Here is a 22,494-nt window from a genome sequence, read left to right as displayed (position 1 = left end):
ATAAAAAGAAAATACATGTGAAAGCACAAGAGAGTAAAAGAAGCAAGAATCTTGCCAGGGTACCTGGGAGTTTTTGTTACTTGCTTCACTTTTGTGTATGCCTGACATTTTTTATAACTGATAGTTTAAAATGCTCAAGGCCAGTTTTTTTTGCCTACTGCCTTACCAAATCCTTTCCCATCAAGTTGCCCGTTCATTTTATTGGGTGATTTGGGGGCATAGATGTGAAAAATCTTCATGGCAATCAGTTAGGTCCATGTTCTGTGTGTGTGAATATAAAAATTGCTTGAAGTCAGGCGTGGCGGCTCATTCCTATAATCCCAGCTGAAGATGGGAGGCTGAGGCGGGAGGATCCCTTGAGTCCAGGAGTCAGACATCGCAGTGTCACTGCACGCCAGCCAGGGCAGCTCAGACAGAGCCTATCTCTACAAATTAGAAATGTTCCATTTCAGCTGGGCAGGGTTTCTCATGTCTGCAGTCCCAGCACTTTGGGAGGCCGAGGCAGGAGGATCACTTGAGCCCAGGAGTTTAAGACCAGCCTGGGCAACATGGCGAGACCCCATCTCTAGAACAAATAAACATAAAACATGAATTTTAAATTTAAAAATTGCTCTACACCTCCATTTGGAAAGACTGTGTATGTGTTTGTGACATGTATGAAAGCTAAGCTGGCCTCTCTATCACCGTGGGGCTCAGATCTGTCCTGATCACGTTGCGCGCCAAGGTCTGACCCTGGAGGAATCGGTATCCGCTGCTGTCCGAGGCCAGCGCCCGTCCCCACCCAGGACAACCAACGGCCACAGGAGGGCAGCAGAGAGCCAAGATCCCAATCAGAGGAGCGCACGGGCAGCCTGGGACGGGCGCAGGTGTTTACATTTGTTTGTTTTCTTTTTTATTTAAGTGACCTGTGCCATCGTGTTGGTCTGAAATAGCCCGGGATGTGGCCATAGAGACAGATCTAGTGCCGGTGAAGGAGAGAGCGGAGTGGGGTCCAGGCTACTCCAGCCTCCCTCCTGCTGCCCTTGGCAAGGCTGCCAGCCTCTCTGTGCCTCAGTGTCCGCATCTGTCACGTGGGGATAATAACAGGATGGACTGCAGGGGGCTGGTGACAGTAAAGAGAGTGAGGTGCGTGGCGGCAGCGAGGGCCGGCCCAGGAGGACCCGGTGGGAGCTCCTACTGACTGCGGAGAGGATTAGCAGAGGCCTCGCTGAGGACAGCCTGGGGGAGGTGCGGGGAAGGGGCTCGTGGGAGGGTGGTGGGAAACCCCTGCAGGCAGGGGGTGGGTGTGATTGTGGGGACCTCAAAAGCCACACCCAGAGCCAGGGGGCGCTGCAGGGCAGGCGCTGCAGCGGAGAAGTTCCCATGGCCTGAGGTCCCCATGGGCAAGGCCCCTCCCCAAACCCACAGCCATCCCCAGGCCCAACTTTCAGGGGTGCTGGGAGGTCTGCCTGTCTCCCAAAGACCCACTGTGGTCACTGTCAGACCGGGACCTGCATGAGGGTGACCGAGGCAGGCAGGTCTGGGACTCTCTGGAGCAGGCAACCGTGCTCTCAGCAGGTGTGTTCCAGGGCCCTCTGCCTGTGTGGTCCTGAGCTAACACCCGAGGATGATACCCCACCCTTCACACATGTCCGAGTGCAATGGTAACACCCTGGCCATGTCAGCGCACACTCACAGCCCCACCAGCACAGAACTGCAGGGAGCAGGGGGCACACAGGGAGTGGGCAAGGTTTCAGCCTGTGCCAGGCCCTGAGCTCAGAAGGAAGCAGGAGCTTTGCCCAAACCCACGCTAGGTGCAGGCTGGGGAGGCTGCTCCAGGAGGAGGAAGAGCCCCGGACAGATGAGGGGAGAGGCTGGTTCTGAATGTGTGGGAGGTGCAACCAGAGCCTGATGACTGAAAAGCAAGCAGAGGCTGGGGCTTCCTAGGAGGCAGTGAGGAGAGGGCAGCCCAGACCCAGTGAGATCACACCTAGGTGTCCCCAAGAAACCCTCAGGGGTGGGGGCAGGACATGCATCGTCACGGGGGGAGGAGTAGGGCGTGCATCGTCACTGGGGGTGGGGCCAGGATGGGCATTATCACTGGGGGTGGACAGCCATGTGGATGAGCCCAGAGACCAGTGGGGAAAAGGGAGATGTTCCCAAGATTGATGTCTAGAGGCGACCACACCCAGGTGCCCTGGCAAGCACAGCCCTGCTCACACAGCAGACATGGAGAGAGGGGATGACTGAGTGTGCGCACAGCAGGGAACAGCTAAATGAATTTAAAGACATAGATAAGTTTAAAGCTAAAGAAGGGCCTTGTGCAGGCCAATCCTGAGTGGAAATGAATGCAGGAGTCCAGTTACCCCTGCTGAGAGGGGAAAACCAGTGTTTTAAACTCAGGACCTAGAGTCCAGTGATCAGGAAGAAAGAGGTTACAGATAGGACACAGATAAGGAACCTCCTCACCCCACCCCACCCCTCAAGAGACTAGAGCAGAGTGGGAGGCCCACAGGCAGCACAGCCTTCAACTCCTGGTTTCCCCAGAAGACACTGTGGGCATTTGACCAAGTGACCCCAGAGGCCCCCTCCAGGACACTGTGAAAATTTGTACCAATCTGCCTTTTGCTCCTTGAGCTCTCGTCTTTGCGGGCCAGCTCAAATGATGACAATGGCTCTTCTGGCCAACTTACCCAGACTCTATCCTGAGAGGAGTAAGCAGGGCCCAGTCTACCCAGGGCCCTCCCTGTCTTCTGGAACACCCTACGAGTCCTTCTGAGACAGTGGCCAGCTTTGCCCCAGCCCAGAGCACCTGAGCCAGCGGTGGAATGACTCTAATGACAGACAACTGTGAGCTCCTGCTGTGGCCCAGGCCCAGGGCTCTAGGGGTCAAGGAGTCAGGAAGAAGAGCCATGCCGGGGGAGGGGGGATGCCGGCAGGGGGGCGTTTGGGGGTCAGTGCCCCATCTCAGTCACATGGGCCACCTTCTCCACCTGTACTGAAGAACAGCCCAGAAAACCGGCTCTTTATCTTGGCTTCACTCACTCTGCTGAGGGGCGGGATATTCAGCAGAGATCTTAGAAACAGGATGACTCTCAGGGACAGGAAAGCTGAGAGTTTAGAGCCAGCAGGGACTTTGAGATCATCTCATTCACCCTCATCTTGTTGATGTGAAAACAGGCTGAGATGGGAGTGGCTGGCCTGTGGTCACAGAGCGGGTCCCCAAACTGTGCCCAGGGCCTGGATATGCATCGCCTCCAGAAACACACAACACTGGAAATGAATCCAGATGGCTTTCCAAATGGGCAAAGGCAGCACCAACCCGGTTTCTCCTCCTGGACGCATTGGAACAACCAGTGAAAGAGGACCCAGAAGATCACTTCCTCCCACCTCCAGCCTACAGGTGACACTTTTGAACCCCCCAGAGCCTCCATTTGCAGTTTCGACTCTGCCTTTCTGTTCACCTGGAGATCTCAGGCCTGAAAGGTCTTGTTATGGTGGAATCGTGTTTCCCTCAAAATTCATCTTAGCACTCCAACCCTCTTCACCTCAAAATGTGACCGTATTTGGCCATAGGGCTTTTAAAGAGGTGGTCACACTAAAATGAGTTCACTAGGGTGGACCCCAACCCAACCTGACTGGTGTCCTTAGAAGAAGAGGAAATGTGGACACACGGGGCCATCATGGGTGCATGTGCACAGACAAAACACCATGTGTGGACACAGAGAGAAGGCGGCCACCCGCAGGCCAAAAAGAGAAGCCTCCCCAGAAACAATCCTCCTGGTGCCTTGATCTTGGACTCACAGCCTCAGACCTGGCAGAAAACGACCATCTGTAGTTGAAGCCCCAGGCTGGGCTATTTTGTTCTGGCAGCCCTAGGAAACTCCTCCAGACGTTTTCACAGAGGGCCCTGGCACTCCCAGGCCCATGCCCAGGGTGAAACCTCCAGGAAACCCAAGCCCAGCGCCACCTCCCAGTCACAGGTGAAGGGCTGCCTGGCTGGCTGCTGCCCACACAGGCTCACAGCTCACAGGGAGCCGGGTCTGAAGCCCCATCTGCTCAGAGGCGCCTTCTCCAGAAAGCCCGAGGGAAGATGCCACCACCGCAGCTCTTCACACCGCTGTCCCTCTCTGAGCTCCAGCCTCACCCCATCCAGGACAGAGTTACACTCAGGTGGGTTTGGGAAACCAAGGAGCACGCGGGCTGTCTCTGTGCTCAGACCAGTCCTGAGACGGGATGGCCCCGATGGGTTTCCCCAATAGCTGGCCCATCCGGGGAGGCGGCGTCTGAAGCTGGATAAGGGCTGCCCCGACGACAGTACCACCCCCACCCCTGGCAGAGGAGAGGTCCAGAAGAAAGAGGCAGTTCCGCTCCTGCGAGGGGACAGCGGCGCCGCCCTGCGCTCAGGCGCGCCTGGCAGGTCTCCCTGGAGCCGTTGCGGGAAGGTGCAGGGACCCCGGCTTCGGGCCAGCCGCGGAGGCTCCAGGTCCTCTCTCCGGGCGGGCGAGCTGCGAGCGAGCTGGGGCGGCGTCGGCCTGGGGGACTCCCGCGAGCGGACTCAAAGGCTCGGGAAGTTCCTGGGGGCGACCAGGGGACGCGCTGCGTTTCCCAAGGGATGTCCCCGCTCCGCGGCAGCCCAGAGGCGGTTCCTTGAATCCCTGATAGAAACTTTCCCGTTACCGAGCCCTGGAGGGAGGCGCCGGCCCTGGAAAGGGAGGCAGAGGCAGCTGCTCCCAAGGCGGGAGCCGAGGACGAGGAGCGGGTCCAGCGCGGCCGGCGCTCCCTCCCGGGAGCCGCTGAGATGGGGCTGAACGCGGGCTCTTCCCGAACACAAACCAGAAGTCGAGGCAAACGGGCAACCTCTCAAGGCTTGTCTCCTTCATGCGGCTGCAGGGAGGACGCACAGTCCTCGCCCAGCCTCCTGCTCGGCCCCTGCAGCCCCCGCACCCGCCTTTCCCTTGCAGCTCCGTGCGCCCTCGCGCCGCCTCTTCCACATCTCCCTGGGCGGAGGCCCCTCTCCATCGCGCAGTGCCGTCCACAGTTGTCCGCCAGTGAGGCCTCGGTCTTCCCTTGCTCCTCACCCCCACCCTTCCCCTCTGGGGAGCAGGATCCTTCCGTTTTGTGTCCCCCGTGCTATGTCCCCTGGCCCTGGAACTGAGCTGCCTTGGCACAGCTGTAGATCCAGTGAGTTTTTCTTCAGTATTACCTAGTGCTAGTGCGTGTGTTAATTGCTCTAACCCTTGTCATCCACCTGTTAGAAAGGCGCTGCTCTCACCCCATTCTACAGATGAGGAACTGCCACCTCCAGGGGTTGTGTAACTCGCACCCTGACAGCCAGCAAAGGAGCTCACCATCCCCCCACCCCCACCAGCACACACACAAGTGGCCCCTGCAGAGGGCCAGCACATTCAACACCACGACCCTCCTGCAGTCCTCAACAGAAGCTTTTGTCTTCTAGATTCAAAGAGACAACTGTGGAAAATAAAAACCAGTGCCCCCATCTCCTCAAGGACCAGTACTTTGCACATCACACCCCAAACACAGCAGCACACATTAGCGCCTCCTGTAGACGCACAGTATTGGGTGGACGTCCCCGTGTTGACCATAAACTGGATCCTATAACAGATGCTTGTTTCGTGTCTGTAACATGCATTTTTCGTTTTTTAAACCCATCCATTGGCAAGGTCTCTATTCCAGCAGTTTTGGATTGGATGACTTCCGTCACGCCCCTCCCAGCTTCAGTCTCGCGGTGGTCGCTCACCTCCTTCATTTACTTGACATCTCCTTAAATTTACTCACATCTTGATTATTTATACAACGACTTTACCTTGATTACAAGCAACACTAGCAAGAACTTCAAGTTTCAAGGTGCAAGTTACCTGCCCTCCAAGGCTGCAGTAAAGCATTATGTAAACATTAATTACACTCTGGGTCACAGGAATCATTTTGCACAATGCAACTGTCACCTGAGCTGATCCCTGGGAAACACGAACTGCCTGTTGCTGTGTTTGGGGGTTTGTTTTTTTGGTTTAGCATTCTATAACAGCTTTATTGGGGTGCAATTCAATGCAATAAAATCTACTCATTGTAAATCTACAGCTCAATGATTTTTATTCACTGCATAGGATTCTGCAACCATCACCACAATCCTCTTTTAGGACAGTTCCTTTGCCAGAAAAATTCCCAGCATGCCCATCTGCAGCCAGCCCTGGTCTCGGCCTCAGCCCTAGACAGAAGTGATCTGCTTTCTCCCTGTTTTAATCTGCTTTTTCTGGAAATGTCATATAAATAAACAGTAGTAGTGGAACTGCTAGTTTCAAGTTTCACTTTGCTATACCAAAAAGTTAAACATAGGGTTACTATACAATCCATCAATTCCACTCCTAGGTATACATGAAAAAGAGTTGAAAACACGTGTTCATGTAAAAAATTGTACACAAAATGTTCATAGGATCATTATTCATCACAGCAAAAAAGTAGAAAGAAGGGTGGGCAACGTGGCTCACACCTGTAATCCCAGCACTTTGGGAAGCCAAGGTGGGTGAGCTGCTGGAGGCCAAGAGTTTTAGACCAGCCTGGGCAACATAGTGAACCTGTCTCTACAAAAAGTACAAAAAGTAGCCACATCTGGTGGTGGGCACCTGTGGTCCCAGCTACTTGTGAGGCTGACGTGGGAGGATCACTTGAAACAAGGAGGCAGAGGTTGCAGTGAGCTGTCACAGCACCACTATTCTCCAGCCTGGGTGACAGAGTGAGAACCTGTCTTAAAATAAATAAATAAATAGGTTAGGCACGGTGGCCCACGCCTGTAATCCCAGCACTTTGGGAGGCCGAGGCAGGCGAATCACAAGGTCAGGAGATAGAGAAATCCTGGCCAACATGCTGAAACTCCGTGTCTACAAAGAAAACAAAAAATGAGTCGGGTGTAGTGGCGCACACCTGTAGTCCCAGCTACTCTGCAGGCTGAAGCAGGGGAATCGTTTGAACCCGGGAGGCAGAGATTGCAGTGAGCCGAGATTGCGCCACTGCACTCCAGCCTGGTGACAGAGCAAGACTCCATCTCAAAATAAAATAAAATAAGTAGTGAAAAAAAAAAAAGTTCATCCATTGATAAATGTATAGAAAAATGGAATATTCACACAATGTAAACATTTATTTATTTGTTTATTTGTTTGTTTGTTTATCTGGAGACAGGGATTCACTCTGTCATTCAAGAAGCAGTGCACTGGAGTGATTACAGTTCACTGCTGCCTTGGACTCCTGGGCCCAAGCAATCTTCCTACCTCAGCCTCCCAACTAGGTGGGACTACAAGCAGGCACTACCATGCCCAGCTAACTTGGTTTGTTTGTTGTAGAGATGTGGTCTTGCTGTGTTGCACAGGCTTGTGTCCAACTCCTGGCCTTAAGCAGTCCTTCTGCCTCAGCCTAGCAAAGCCCTGGGATTACAGGGGCGAGCCACCATGCCTGGCCTATTTGAAATGTTTAACTGAAAAATGAACAAAAATATTAGGGTCCACATATACAGTTATTGGATTTTCACCAAAGGTACCAAAGCATTTCAATGTAGAAATAAGGTCTTTGGGAAAATTGGTTCAGGAACAACTGAATCTCCACAAGGGAAAGAAATTAACCTTAATCCCAACTTCACACTACAACAAACAAATTAATAGGAAATAGAATTTACACTTAAACATGCAAGCTGGAAAATTTAAAAGTTTCCAGATTAAAAGGAAAAAAACATAGGAGAGTGTTTGGGATGGGTGTATGTGTGTGTGTGTGTGTTTGGAACAGGGTCTTGCTCTGTTGTCTTGGCAGCAGTGCAGCAGTGACATCTCTGCTTACTCTAGCCTCAATCTCCCAGGCTCGACCGATACTCCCGCCTTAGCCTCCCGAGTAGCTACAGGAACTACAGGTGTGCGCCACCACTCGTGGCTAATTTTGGGAGTTTCTGTAGACATGGTGTCCCAATATGTTGCCCAGACTGGCCTTGAACTCATCGGATCAAATGACCCACCAGCCTCGCCGTCCCAAAGCGCTGGGATTGCAGGTATGAGCCGCCACGCCAGGCCAGTTTTGGTTCTTTATTTTTTGTTTCTTTGTCTTTAATGGAAGATATTTAAGAGACACCTCACAATGGAAGATTTAAAAAAAATGAGTCATACACATGAAAAAGTGCTTATCATCTTTCCTCATCAGCTAAATGCAAACTTAAACCATGAGGAAATACTACGTACCCAGAAGAATGGCTAGAAGTTAAAAAATAATCATCATAATAAGTGAAAAGTACCAAATGCTGCCACGGAGGGAGCCTCACAACGCTTGCACATTGTTGATGGGAGGAAAATAACCTAAATATCCAACCGCAGTGGCTGCTTGGATAATCGAGAGCTCTACCAAACAATGGAACAACGAAAATGGTGTTGTGGGCTACTTCCTCTTTCATTCCACTCCAATTTCTCCAGGCCCACAAGCTCCAGCTCCACTCACGAACTCATGGCCTCATATTCTCCAAGCAGCTTCTTCTGAAAGTCTCTTCTCTTAGAAAACGGTGCCAGCGCCCCTGCTCTTCAACCCCACGCCCACTGTCAACCCCAGACAGCTCGACTGCCTCGCGTCTCTCTGAGGTCGCCACTACAGCTTCTCTCAGGACTCCCATGCCCACTTATGCCACCACGTCGGGCATGAAAACTTCCTTTTCCTGTCTCTCTCTCTCGCTTTTTCCTTCTTTTCTCTCTTTCGAGACAGTCTTGCTATGTCTCCCAGGCTGGAGTGCAGTGGCGCAAACATAGCTTAGTGCAGCCTCGACCTCCTGGGCTCCAGCCGTCCATCCGTCTCAGCCTTCCAAGTGCTGAAATGCCCTTTTCTCGTGTGCTCATGCCCATTAGCCAGGCTCAAAGGGACGCATGGAGGAAGCTCAGAATTACCGTGAGAAATCAAATAGGGCCCGTTGTGGTGCCTCATTATGATGGGCCAGGAGACCCAGGCAAGTTTCCGTAGTGTAGTGGTTATCACATTCGCCTAACACGCGAAAGGTCCCCGGTTCGAGACCGGGCGGAAACAGCACTTTCTATTTTTCACTTCACTACTTCAAATTAATTACACAGATAACTAGCCTGGTGCACCTCACCACTATCTCCACCTGGTTACGGAGAACAGGCCATCAAGGGTATTTATACCGTTGCCTTTCCTCAACGGTTGAGGCACCCCAGATGGTACCTCAACTGTTGGCACCTGGGAAGAATTGAACCCACCTTACTTTCTCTGGACAGCAGCGCCAACGAACTTCGCACAAAGCCCGTCCACTGGACGGCTGCGCGCAGCCAAATGGAATCCAGATCCCGGGCAAGCGTGGGGCCCAAAGCGAGTTCCAACGTTGTAGTAACCCATGGGAGGACAAAATGGAGAAATCACAAAAAGATGGTAGTGGATCCGAAGACACTGCAGCCTTAAACTAGCGCCTTAGACCACTCGGCCTTAGCTCTCTTTCTCACGGCGGTGTACTTACATATTTCCCTTCTTTATACAACATCGCTAGGGTCCCCGAGCCAACAAGGCATTGGGGCGAATCCGCAGGGCATGGCAGAACCACCGCCTTCCGGCAGGATTCGCTGGGCCAGAGGACCCAGATGGGAAAACGTTCCACCAGCGCCCGGGCAGAGAGGACTCGCGAAGCACAGGCCCTAGGATCTGCTTTGGGGGTCACTCAGAAAGTCACCCACATCGGCTCTCTTTGGGGAGTCGGCGTGAGTGATGGGAAGCCTTCTACACTCTCACTTTAAAGAAAGATAAAAGCCTTTTCACAAGATGGCGCCGAAAGCGAAGAAGGAAGCTCCTGCCCCTCCTAAAGCCGAAGCCAAAGCGAAGGCTTTAAAGGCCAAGAAGGCAGTGTTGAAAGGTGTCCACAGCCACAAAAAAAAAAAAAAAAAAAAAAGATCCGCACGTCACCCACCTTCCGGCGGCCCAAGACACTGCGACTCCGGAGGCAGCCCAAATATCCTCGGAAGAGCGCCCCCAGGAGAAACAAGCTTGACCCTCATGCTATCATCAAGTTTCCGCTGACCACTGAGTCTGCCATGAAGAAGATAGAAGACAACAACACACTTGTGTTCATTGTGGATGTTAAAGCCAACAAGCACCAGATTAAACAGGCTGTGAGGAAGCTCTATGATATTGATGTGGCCAAGGTCAACGCCCTGATTCGGCCTGATGGAGAGAAAAAGACGTATGTTCGACTGGCTCCTGATTACGACGCTTTGGATGTTGCCAACAAAATTGGGATCATCTAAACTGAGTCCAGCTGCCTAATTCTAAATATATATATATATATATATATCTTTTCAACATAAAAAAAAAAAAAGAAAGAAAGATAAAAATTTAAAAACCTGGGCCAGTCAGGCGCCGTGGCTCACGCCTGTAATCTCAGAACTTTGGGAGGCCGAGGCGGGCGAATCACGAGGTCAGGAGATCGAGACCATCCCGGCTAACACGGGGAAACTCCGTCTCTACTAAAAATACAAAAGACTAGCCGGGCGAGGTGGCGGCGTCTGTAGTCCCAGCTACTCAGGAGGCTGAGGCAGGAGAAGGGCGTGAACCCGGGAGGCGGAGCTTCCAGTGAGCTGAGATCGCACCGCTTCACGCCAGCCTGGGCGACACGGGGAGACTCCGTCTCAAAAAAAAAAAAAAAAAAAAAAAAGGGCAAAAGCAATCCAACGGAGAAAGGATCGCGTTTTCAACAAACAGTGCTGGAGCAGCCATAGGCCAAACTAATGAACCTTAGCAAAGCTTCGCAGCTGAGACAAAAATGAACCCAAAGGAGACGGTGGGCTTGACTGTCACATTTAAAACTATACAACTTCAAAAAGACATAGGAGAAAATCTAGACCTAGAGCTGGGTGAAGGATTCTTTGACTTGACACCAGAAAAGAAAAAAAAAAGGTAAGTTGGACCTCACCACAAACAAACAGTTCTCTGTGAAGACTCTGTCAGGAGGATTAGATGTTTTTGAAGTCAAGCAAAAGATCTGGGTAATCACGGGTACTTTTGTGAAAACAATGCTCTTTATCCAGACACCTGAAGGTCCTGGTGTCAGAGCTTAACGTCTACTCGGGAACACATTTCACAGAAAAAAAAAAAAAAAAAAAAGGAATGGAATGGATGTATAGGGTTTTTCTCTGCTTTTTTTAATTCATAAAATCAATAAATGCTCACAGTTTGTTGTCTGTTTTTATTACTATTATTATTATTATTTTGAGTTGGAGTGTCGCTCTGTCACCCAGGCGAATGGCAATGGCGCGATCTCGGCTCACTGCAGCCTTCCCCTCCCGGGTTCAAGCGGGTTATTGTAAAAATACACTAATTTTTGTATTTTTCATAGACACAGGGTTTCCCCATGCTGCCCAGGCTGGTCTCAAACTTCCAACCTCAAGTGATCCGCCGGCATCGGCCTCCCAAAGTGCTGCGCTTACCGGCGTGAGCCACCGCATCTGGTCTTTCGTGTTTCCTTTTTAAGTGAGAGTGTAGAAGGCTTCCCTTGTTCTCATGTCCACTCCGCAAAGGGGGACGGCTGCAGTGACGTCCTGAGTGACCCTCCCAAAGCAGATTCTTAGGCCTGCGCTTCGCATATCTTCTCTGTGAGGGCGCTCGTGGAGCGGGTTCCCAGCCAGTGCCTCTGGCCCAGGAAATCCTGCTGGAAGGTGCGGTTGTTCTGCAATGCCCTGTGGATTCGCCGCAATACCCTGATCGAATCCCACAGCTGCCAGCTTGTTGAGACTCCTCCCCTTTTCCCAATGGGTTTCAAAAAAAAAACATCGTTGGAACTCGCCGTCGGCCCCACGCTTGCGCGGGATCAGAGATTCCATTTGGCAGCGCACAGCTCTCCAGTGGACCAGCTCTGTGCCAAGGTCGTCAGCCCCGGTGTCTACAGCAAGTGAGGTGGGTTCAGTCCTTCGTAGGTGGCGATGGTCGAGGCGGGAAGGCAACGGTGTAGACGTCCTTCCTCCACGCACCTCTGTAACCAGGTGGAGATGGCGGCAGGATGTTCTAGTCCCCAGTGTCATAAATATGAAGTAATGAAGAAAAAAACGGAAAAAGCTGTTACTGCCCGGTTTCAACACGGGAACCTTTTGCGTGTTAGGTGACATGGGACTTTGTGATACTTGCTTCATTTTTGTGTATGCTTGAAATTTCCTATAATTAATAGTTTAAAATGCTAACAGGCCAGGTTTTTGCCAACTACTTTACCTAATCCTTTGCTATTAAATGATCCGTTCAGTTTCTGGGGAGATTTGGGGGCATACATGCGATGAATCTGCATTTCAATCAGATAGGTCAATTTTTTTTTTTTTTTTTTTTTTTTTTTTTGCCTGTGTGAATATGAAGAATTGCTTTAAGCCAAGCCTGGTGGCTCATGCCTGTAATCCCAGCTACTTGGAAGGCTGAGGTGGGAGGATCACTGGAGCCCAAGAGTTTGGAGCTGCAGTGAGCTGTGATCATATCACTCCACTCTAGCCTGGGCAACACAGTGACCCTGTCTCTAGAAATTAAAAGTTTTTAACTTTCACCTGGGCAGGGGGTTCACACCTGTAATCCCAGCACTTTGGGAGGCCGAGGCGGGCAGATCACTTGAGCCCAGGCGTTCGAGACCAGCCTGGGCAACATAGCGAGACCCCGGCTCTATAAATAAATAAAACATAAAATAAAAAGAATTAAATTTAAAAACTGTTTCGCACCTGCATTTGGAAAGACTGCGTATGTGTTTGTGTAATGTATGAAAACTAAGCTGGTTTCTCCATAACACAAAGCCTCGGATCCGTCCTGACCACATTGTGCTCCATAGTCTGACCCTCCAACACCCTACAGGAGTATCTGCTGCTGTCAGTGAGGTCAGCGCCCTTCCCTACCCAGGAAAACCAACGGCCACTGGAGGGCAGCAGAGAGCCACGATCCCAACCAGCCCGGGACAGAAGTGGCTTTTTGTCTGTTTTTCTTTAAGTAACCTGTGCCATCACACGGGTCTGAAATAGCCAGAGATGTGGCCGTACAGACGAATCCAGTGCCGGTGGAGGAGAGAGGCGAGTGGAGTGCATTGTACTCCAGCCTCCGACCTGCTGCCCTTGGCAAGGTTGCCAGCCTCTCTGTGCATGGGCGTCCTGATCTGTCACAGGGGGATAATAACAGCATGGACTGCAGGGGGCTGGCGACAGTAAAGAGAGTGAGGTGCGTGGCGGCAGCGCAGGCCGGCCCAGGAGGACCGCGTAGGAGCTTCCACTGCGGAGAGGCTCAGCAGAGGCCCGGCTGAGGACGGCGTTGGGGACGTGCGGGGAAGGGGCTCGTCGAGGGTGCTAAGAAACACTTGTGGGCGGAGGATGGACCGCAATTGTGGGGACCTCAAAAAACACATCCAGGCGCCCGCCAGGTGGCGCTGCGGGGCAGAGGCTGCAGCGGGGAAGTGCCCAAGGCCTGATGTCCCCGTGGGCGAGGCCCTCGCCTCCACCCGCAGCCACACCCAGGTCCGAATTTCTGGGGTGCTCGGAGGTTGGACTGTCTCCCGAAGACCCACGGTGGTTACTGTCAGGTGTCCGCAGGGCTGAGACTTACATGAGGAGGACCTGGGCAGACAGGTCTGGGCCTCCCTGGAGCAGGCAACCGTGCTCCCAGCATCCCTGCCCCAGGGTCCTCCGTCTCTGTGGTCCTGAGCTGGCACCCAAGGGTGACACTCCACCCTCTAGACATGGCTGAGTGAAATGATAGCACCCTGGCCACGGTAGCGCACGCTCGCAGCCCCACCAGCGTAGAACTGCAGGGAGCAGGGGCGGCATCGCGGGTGGACCAAGGCTTTGGCCTATGGCAGGCCCTGAGCTCAGAAGGATGCAGGGCTTTTCCCAAACCCACACTAGGTGCAGGGCTGGGGAGGCCGCTCCAGACGCAGGAGAAAGGGGTGGGGACCCGTGAGGGAAGAGGGGAGCCGCCAGGCGGCAGGTTCTAAATGTAAGAGAGGCAGCGGGAGGCAGATGACCAAAAAGTGAGCACAAGTTGTGGCTTCTGGACCCAGCAAGGTCCCCCCTGGGACGTCCCTAAGAAACCCCCACATGTAGGGGGACCAGGACGTGCATCGTCAATGAGGGTGGGCAGCCATGTGGATGAACCCAGAGATTCCAGTGGGGAAAAGCAAGAGGAGGCCGAGACTGATGTCTAGAGGCGCCGGCACCCTCACAGACCCAGGTGCTGGAGCAAGCACAGCCCTGGTCACAGGGCAGACACGGGGAGTGGGGATGACTGAGTGTGCACATAGCAGGGAACAGACAAATGAAATTAATGACATGGATAACTTTAAAGTCTAAAGAAGGGTCTGTGCAGGCAAATCCTGAGCAGAAATCAATGCAGGAGTTTGATTAGCCTATGCCTGGAGGGGAAAACCGGTGTTTTAAACTCAGGGCCTAGAGTCCGGTGATCAGGAGGAAAGAGGTTCCAGATAAGACACAGATAAGGAACCTCCTCACCCCACCCCACCCCTCAAGAGACTAGAGCAGAGTGGGAGGCCCACAGGCAGCATAGCCTTCAACTCCTGGTTTCCCCAGAAGACGTTGTGAGCATTTGACCAAGTGACCCCAGAGGCCCCCTCCAGGACACTGTGAAAATTTGTACCAATCTGCCTTTTGCTCCTTGAGCTCTCGTCTTTGCGGGCCAGCTCAAATGATGACAATGGCTCTTCTGGCCAACTTACCCAGACTCTATCTTGAGAGGAGTAAGCAGGGCCCAGTCTACCCAGGGCCCTCCCTGTCTTCTGGAACACCCTACGAGTCCTTCTGAGACAGTGGCCAGCTTTGCCCCAGCCCAGAGCAGCTGAGCCAGCGGTGGAATGACTCTGATGACAGACAGCTGTGAGCTCCTGCTGTGGCCCAGGCCCAGGTTCTAGGGGTCAAGGAGTCAGGAAGAAAAGCCATGCCAGGGGGGATGCCGGCAGGGGGGCGTTTGGGGGTGGGTGCCCCATCTCAGTCACATGGGCCACCTTCTCCACCTGTACTGAAGAACAGCCCAGAAAACCGGCTCTTTATCTTAGCTTCACTCACTCTGCTGAGTGGCGGGATATTCAGCAGAGATCTTAGAAACAGGACGAATCTCAGGGACAGGAAAGCTGAGAGTTTAGAGCCAGCAGGGACTTTGAGATCATCTCATTCACCCTCATCTTGTTGATGTGAAAACAGGCTGAGATGGGAGTGGCTGGCCTGTGGTCACAGAGCAGGTCCCTAAACTTGCCCTCGGCCTGGGTATGCATCGCCTCCAGAAACACACAACACTGGAAATGAATCCAGATGGCTTTCCAAACGGGCAAAGGCAGCGCCAACCCGGTTTCTCCTCCTGGATGCTGAAACAACCAGCAAAAGAGGACCCAGAAGATGACTTCCTTCCACCTTCAGCCTAAGGCGACACAGGAGGATCCCACTTTTTTTTTTTTTTTTTTTTTTTTTTAAGATGGAGTCTCGCTCTGTTGCCCAGGCTGGAGTGCAGTGGCATGATCTCAGCTCACTGCAAGCTCCGCCTCCTGGGTTCATGCCATTCTCCTGCCTCAGCCTCCCCAGTCGCTGGGACTACAGGTGCGCCCCACCACACCTGGCTAATTTTTCTGTATTTTCAGTAGAGACGAGGTCTCAATCTCTTGACCTCATGATTGGCCCACCTCGGCCTCCGAAAGCTCTGGGATTACAAGCATGAGCCACTCCCTGGCCAGGAAGACACCATTTTTGAAACTCCCCAGAGTCTCCCTTTGCAGTTTGGACGGTGCCTTGCTGCTCAGCTCAGACTGGAGGCCTGAAAGATCTTGCTAGGGCTCAATTGTGTCCCACCCCTTCCCCCAAAATAATTCATATCTTAGAGATCTGAACCCTAGGACCTCAAAATAGGACTGTATTTGGACATACGGCCTTTAAAGAGGCAATTCCACTAAACTGAGGTCACTAGGGTACGCCCCAAACTAATTTGGTGTCCTTTATAAGAAGAGGAAATTTGGACACAAAAAGACACCAGGGGTGCGTGTGCACAAAAACTATGTGTGGGACCAGGCACTGTGGCTCATGCCTGTAATTCCACACTTTGGGAGGCCCAGGTGGGAGGATTGCTGGAGCCCAGGAGTTCAACACCAGCCTGGCCAATGTGGGGAAACCCTGTCTATGCTACAAATACAAAAATTAGCCAGGCCTGGTGACACACACCTGTAATCCCAGCTTCTTGGGAGGCAGAGGCACGAGAATTCTTCAACCCTGGAGACAAAGCTTGCAGTGAGGTGAGATTGCATCACTGCACTCCAGCCTGGGCGACAGCGCGAGACTCTGTCTCAAAAAACAAATAAACCGTGTGTGGAAACAGCCAGCAGCGTCTACCTGCAAACCAAAAAGAGAAACCTCAGAAGAGACAAGCCTGCCAGTGGCTTGACCTCGGACTCGCAGCCTCAGACCTGGGAGAAAATTAGTAAGTATTGTTGAAGCCCCAGGCTGGGCTATTTTGTTCTGGCAGCCCTAGGAAACTCCTCCAGACGTTTTCACAGATGGCCCTGGCACTCCCAGGCCCATGCCCAGGGTGAAACCTCCAGGAAACCCAAGCCCAGCGCGACCTCCCAGGCACAGGTGAAGGGCTGCCTGGCTGGCTGCTGCCCACACGAGCCCACAGCTCACAGGGAGCTGGGGCTGAAGCCCCATCTGCTCAGAGGCGCCTTCTCCAGAAAGCCCGAGGGAAGATGCCACCACCGCAGCTCTTCACACCGCTGTCCCTCTCTGAGCTCCAGCCTCACCCCATCCAGCACACAGAGTTACATTCAGGTGGGTTTGGGAAAACAGTGAACACCCAGGCTCTCTTCCGTGCTCAGAACAACTCTGAGAGGAGACGGCCCTCTCCAACAGCTGGTCCATCCAGGGAGGCGGTGCCTGGAACTGGGTGAGGGCTGCCGCGGGGACAGTACCACCCCCACCCGTGGCCCTGGAGAGGTCCAGCAGACAGGGGCAGATCCCGCTCAGCGAGAGGGACTGCGGCGCTGCTCTACTCCCAGGCGCGCGGGGCAGGTCTCCCTGCAGCCGTTTCGAGAAGGTGCAGGGGACCCCTGGCTTCGGGTCAGCCTCAGAGGCTCCAGGTCCTCTCCCAGGGCAAGCTGCAAGCGAGCCGGGCCGGCGTCGGCCTGGGGGACGCCCGCGATTGGACTCGCAGGTTCGGGAAGCTCCTGGGCGCGACCAGAGGACGCGCTGCCGTTCCCAAGGGATGTCCCCGCTCCGCTGCAGCGCAGAGGCGGTTCCTTGAACCGCTGTTAGACACTTTCCCGTTGCCAAGCCCTGGAAGAAAGCGCGGACACGGGGAAGTCGCGGAGATGCCGCTGCTCCCAAGGCGGGAGCGGAGGACGACAAGCAGGTGCAGCGCGATCTGCGCTCGCTCCTGGGAGTGGCTGAGACCGGGCTGAGCGCGGGCTTTTCCTGAACACAAACCAGAAGCTGAGGCTGCGGCAAACGGGCCCGCTATCCAGGCTTGTCTCCTTCCTGCCGCTGCTGGGGGTACGCACGGTCCTCGCCCAGCCTCCTGCTCGGGCCCTGCAGCCCATGCACACGCCTTTCCCTTGCAGCTCCGTGCGCCCTCGCGCCGCCTCTTCCACATCTCCTGGGCAGAAGCCCCTCTCCATCGCGCAGTGCCGTCCACCGTCGTCCGCCTGTGCGGCCTCGGTCTTCCCTTCTTCCTCACCCCCACCCTTCCCCTCTGGGAAGCAGGATCCGTCCGTTTTGTTTCTTTCGTGCTGTGTCCCCTGGGCCTGGAGCTGAGCTGCCTTGGCACAGCTGTAGATCCAGTGAGTTTTTCTTCAGTCTTACCTAGTGCTAGTGCGTGTGTTAATTGCTCTAACCGTCGTCATCCACCTGTTAGAAAGGCGCTGCTCCCACCCCATTCTACAGACGAGGAACTGCCACCTCCAGGGGTTGTGTAAGTCGCACCCTGACAGCCAGTGCAGGAGCTCACCACCCTCCAAACACACACACACAGGCGGCCCCTGCAGAGGGCCAGCACATTCAACTCCACGACCCTCCTGCAGCCCCGAGCGCTCGTCAACAGAAGCTTTTGTCTTCTAGATTTAAAAAGACAGCTGTGGAAAATAAAAACCAGTGCCCCCATCTCCTCAAGGACCAGTACTTTGCACATCACACCCAAAACACATCAGCACACATTAGCGCCTCCTGTAGACGCACAGTATTGGGTGGACGTCCCCGTGTTGACCATAAACTGGATCCTATGACGGATCCTCATTTCGTTTCTGTAACACGCACTTTTCGTTTTTTAAACCCATCCATTGGCAAGGTCTCTATTCCGATAGTTTTGGATTGGATGACTTCCGTCACGCCCCTCCCAACTTCAGTCTCGCAGTGATCGCTCATCTCCTTCATTTACTTGGCATCTCCTTAAATTTATTCACACCTTGTTTATTTATACAACGACTTTACTTTGATTACAAGCAATACTAGCAAGACCTTCAAGTTTCAAGGTGCAAGTTACCTGCCCTCCAAGGCTGCAGTAAAGCATTATGTAAACATTAATTATACTCTGGGTCACAGGAATCATTTTGCACAATGCAACTGTCACCTGAGCTGATCCCTGGGAAACACGAACTGCCTGTTGCTGTGTTTGGGGGTTTGTTTTTATGGTTTAGCATTCTATAACAGCTTTATTGGGGTACAATTCAATACAATAAAATCCACTCATTGTAAATATACAGTTCAATGGTTTTTAGTCACTGCATAGGATTCTGCAACCTTCACCACAATCCACTTTTAAAACAGTTCCGTTACCACAAAGATTTCCAACATGCCCATCTGCAGCCAATCCTGGCTGTCAGCCTCAGTGGTACACAAGAAGTGATCTGCTTTTCCTCTGTTTTCATCTGCCTTTTCTGGAAATATCATATAAATAAACGGTATTAGTGGAATTACTAGTTTCAAGTTTCACTTTGCTATGCCAAAAATTGAAACATAGGGTTACCATACAATCCATCAATTCCACTCCTAGGTATATATAAAAGAGAGTTTTATATATACCTTTTTGTTCACGTAAAAATATGTACACAAAATATATATGGTATCATTTTTCATTATAGCGAAAAAGTGGAAACAAAGGCTAGGCAAGATGTCCCATGCCTGTAATCCTAACACTTTGGGAGGCCAAGGTGAGTGGACTGCTTCAGGCCAAGAGTTCCAGACCAGCCTGGGCAACATAGGGACTACGTCTCTATAAAAAATACAAAAATTAGCCAGGTGTGGTAGTGTACACCTATGGTCCCAAGCTATTTGTGAGGCTGAGGTGGATCACTTGAACCAAGGAGGTGGAGATTGTAGTGAGCTATGATGGCTCCTCTGTACTCCAGCCTGGGTGACAAGAGTGAGAATCTGTCTCAAAAAAAAAAAAAAAAAAAAGAAACAACATAAATGTTCATTCATTGATAAATGGATAAACAAAACATGGCATATTCATCTAATGCAAACATTTATTAATTTACTTATTTGTTTATTTATTTGGAGACAGGGATTCACTCTGTCATCCAGGTAGCAGTGCCCTGCTGTGATTACAGCTCACTGCAGCCTTGGACTCCTGGGCCCAAACAATCCTCCTGCCTCAGCCTCCCAACTAGGTAGGACTACAAGCACGCACTACTCTGCTCAGTTAATTTTTTTTTTTTTTTTTATAGAGACGTGGTCTTGCTGAGTTGCACAGACTGGTTTCCAACTCCTGGCCTCAAACAATCCTCCTACCTCAGCCTACCAAAACGCTAGGATTACAGGGGTGAGCCACCATGCCTGGCCTATTCGAAATTTTTAATTGAAAAGCAAAAAATGAACAAAAAGAATTTGGGCCCACATATACTCAGTTATTTGATTTTCACCAAAGGCACCAAAGCAATTCAATGTGGAAATAGTGTCTTTGCAACAATGGGTTCAGGAACAACTGGATATCCATAGGGGAAAGAAATTAACCTTAATCCCAACCTCACACCATAACAAAAAAATTATATGAAATAGAATTTACACTTAAACATACAAGCTGAAATTTAGAAGTTTCCAGATTAAAAAAAATATGAGAGCCTTTTTTTTTTTTTTCTTGGAACAGGATCTTGCTCTGTTACCCAGGCTGGAGTGCAGCAGTGAGATCTCTGCTCACTGCAGCCTCCATCTCTCAGGCTCAAGCAATACTCTCACCTCAGCCTCCCAAGTACCTACAGAAACTACAAGTGAACGCCATCACTCCCAGCTAATTTTTGGATGTTCTGTAGAGATGATGTCCCAATGTTGCCCAGACTGGTCTCAACTCATGAGCTCAAACAATTCACACACCTCGCCCTCCCAGAGTTCTGGGATTACAGGTGTGAGCCACCATGCCATGCCAGTTCTTTGTTTTTTGTTTCTTGGGGTTTTCTGTTTGTTTGTGTGTTTTTTCTTTGTTTGTTTTTAATGGACAAGATATTTAAAGAGATACTTCACACAGTAAGATAAACACATGGGCCATAAACCCATGAAAAAGTGCCCATCTTTTCTTATCAGCTAAATGCAAACTTAAACCATAAGGAATACTACATACCCACAAATGGCTAGAAGTTAAAAAAAAATCAATGAAAAGTGCCAAATGTTGCCAAGGGAGTAGCCTTCATAACGCTTGCATACTGTTGGTGGGAGGAAAGTAATCTAAATGTCCAACAGCAGTGGCTGCTAGGAAAATCTAGAGTTCTACCAAACAATAGAACAATAAAAATGGTGTTTTAGGCTACTTCCTCTTTCATTCCACTCCAATTTCTGTGGACCCACAAGCTTCAGCTCTACTCACAAATGCGTGGCCTCATATTCCCCAAGCAGCTTCTTCTGAATGTGTCTTCTCTTTGAAAATGGTGGGTGCCAGCGCGCCCCTGCTGTTCAACCCCCATACCCACTGTCGCCGCGACATCCTCTCTCAGGACTCCCGTGCCCACTTATGCCACCACATTGCACATGAAAACTTCCTTTTCTCGTTTCTTTCTTTTCTCTCTTTCGAGATAAGGTCTTGCTCTGTCGCCCAGGCTGGAGTGCAGTGCTGCAATCATAGCTCAGTGCAGTCTCGACCTCCTGGGCTCCAGCTATCCTGCCGCCTCAGCCTTCCAGGTGCTGAGATATCTTTGTGTGTGTGCTTATGCTCATTAACAAAGCTCAAAGGGACGCATGGAGGAAGCTCTGAATTACGATGAGGAAATGAAAAACGGCTCTGTGTGGTGGGTCATTACGATGGCACACGAAAGCCAAGCGGGTTTCCGTAGTGTAGTGGTTATCACGTTCGCCTCACACGCGAAAGGTCCCCGGTTCAAAACCGGGCGGAAACACTTCCGTCTACTTTTTACCTCATTACTTCAAACGTATTACACTTAGGACTAGCCTACAACACTCCACCTCTATCTCCACCTGGTTAAGAAGAAAAGGCTATCCAGGGTATTTATACCGTTGCCTTTCCACCTCAACCACTGGAACCTGGGAAGAACTGAACCCACCTCACTTGCTGTGAACACCAGCGCCAAGGAACTCCCTACAAAGCCCGTCCACTGGACGGCTGCGCGCTGCCAAATGGAATCCAGATCCCGAGCAAGCGTGGGGCCCGAGGAAAGTTCCAACGAATCCTTATTGGGGGACAAAAGTGGACAAACCACACCAAGCTGGCAGCGGTGGGATTCGAACCCACGCCTCCGAAGAGACTGGAGCCTTAATCCAGCGCATTAGACCGCTGGGCCACGCTACCTTTCCCCTGCGATCCATTTACATATTTTCCTGCTTTATACAACATCCCCAGAGTCCCCGGGCCTACAAGGCCTTAGGGCGAATCCACAGGGCATTCCAGAACCACCGCCATGCGGCAGGATTCTCTGGGTCAGAGGCACCAGCTGAGAAACTACTCCACCAGCGCCCTGGCAGAGAAGATTCGCGACGCGCAGGCCTCGGGATCTGCTTTGGGGACCACTCAGAAAGTCACCCACATTGGCCCTCTTTGGAGAGGTGGCGTGAGAGGAGGGGAAGCCTTCTGCACTCTTACTTTAAAGAAAGATAAAAATAAACAAACCAGGGCAGACCCCGTCAGTCGGGCGGCCGCGTAGTTCTGCAGCCTCCGTGCCGCGCTCCACAGGCAGCAGCTCAGAGGGGGCGCCTCCGGGGAGAGCCACGGCCCGCGGGGTCCACGGCCCTGTTTGCGGGAGTGCGGCGCCCGCTCTGCCCGGATCCGCCCCGGCCCGGGGCTCCGGCCCGCCGTCCATCCGCGCAGCGGCCCCGCCGGGCTCGGTTCTGGACTCGCGCTTCCGCCGCCCCCGCCTGGCTCCCAGTTTCTTTCAGTCTCAGGCGGAACCGACCTTGTCCCCCGAATCTCCGCCTCCTCCTCGCGCCCCCTCCCCTCCGCCCGGTGCTTTGCTCTCCCGGTTCTTGGCTCGCCTGCGGCTGGCGGAGGAGAGGGGAGGAGACGGGAGGGGAGGAGGCGGGAGGGGAGGAGACGCGAGGG

General features: G+C 52.3%; 1 long non-coding RNA gene, 3 other non-coding genes and 1 pseudogene across 4 annotated transcripts; 3 read left to right on the top strand and 2 right to left on the bottom strand.

Annotated features, from left to right (window-relative positions):
• Positions 1-8,966: 8,966 nt before the first annotated feature.
• On the top strand, positions 8,967-9,039 carry TRNAV-AAC (transfer RNA valine (anticodon AAC)). Its single transcript has one exon. It is a non-coding gene; the product is annotated as a tRNA-Val (tRNA).
• Positions 9,040-9,755: 716 nt separating this feature from the next.
• LOC119623176 (large ribosomal subunit protein uL23 pseudogene) lies at positions 9,756-10,299 on the top strand (annotated as a pseudogene).
• An 844-nt stretch (positions 10,300-11,143) lies between these two features.
• LOC140709935 (uncharacterized) lies at positions 11,144-22,460 on the bottom strand. Its single transcript, XR_012090723.1, has 2 exons — positions 16,188-22,460; positions 11,144-12,018 (listed from the first exon to the last, which is right to left on the bottom strand). It is a non-coding gene; the product is annotated as an uncharacterized lncRNA (long non-coding RNA).
• TRNAV-CAC (transfer RNA valine (anticodon CAC)) lies at positions 21,265-21,337 on the top strand. The gene has a single exon. It is a non-coding gene; the product is annotated as a tRNA-Val (tRNA).
• Positions 21,666-21,747, bottom strand: TRNAL-AAG (transfer RNA leucine (anticodon AAG)). Its single transcript has one exon. It is a non-coding gene; the product is annotated as a tRNA-Leu (tRNA).
• Positions 22,461-22,494: the final 34 nt, after the last annotated feature.

This window comes from Chlorocebus sabaeus, chromosome 23, assembly GCF_047675955.1.
Source record: "Chlorocebus sabaeus isolate Y175 chromosome 23, mChlSab1.0.hap1, whole genome shotgun sequence".
Taxonomy (NCBI): Eukaryota; Metazoa; Chordata; class Mammalia; order Primates; family Cercopithecidae; genus Chlorocebus; species Chlorocebus sabaeus.
This window is presented reverse-complemented; position numbering and strand designations above follow the sequence as displayed.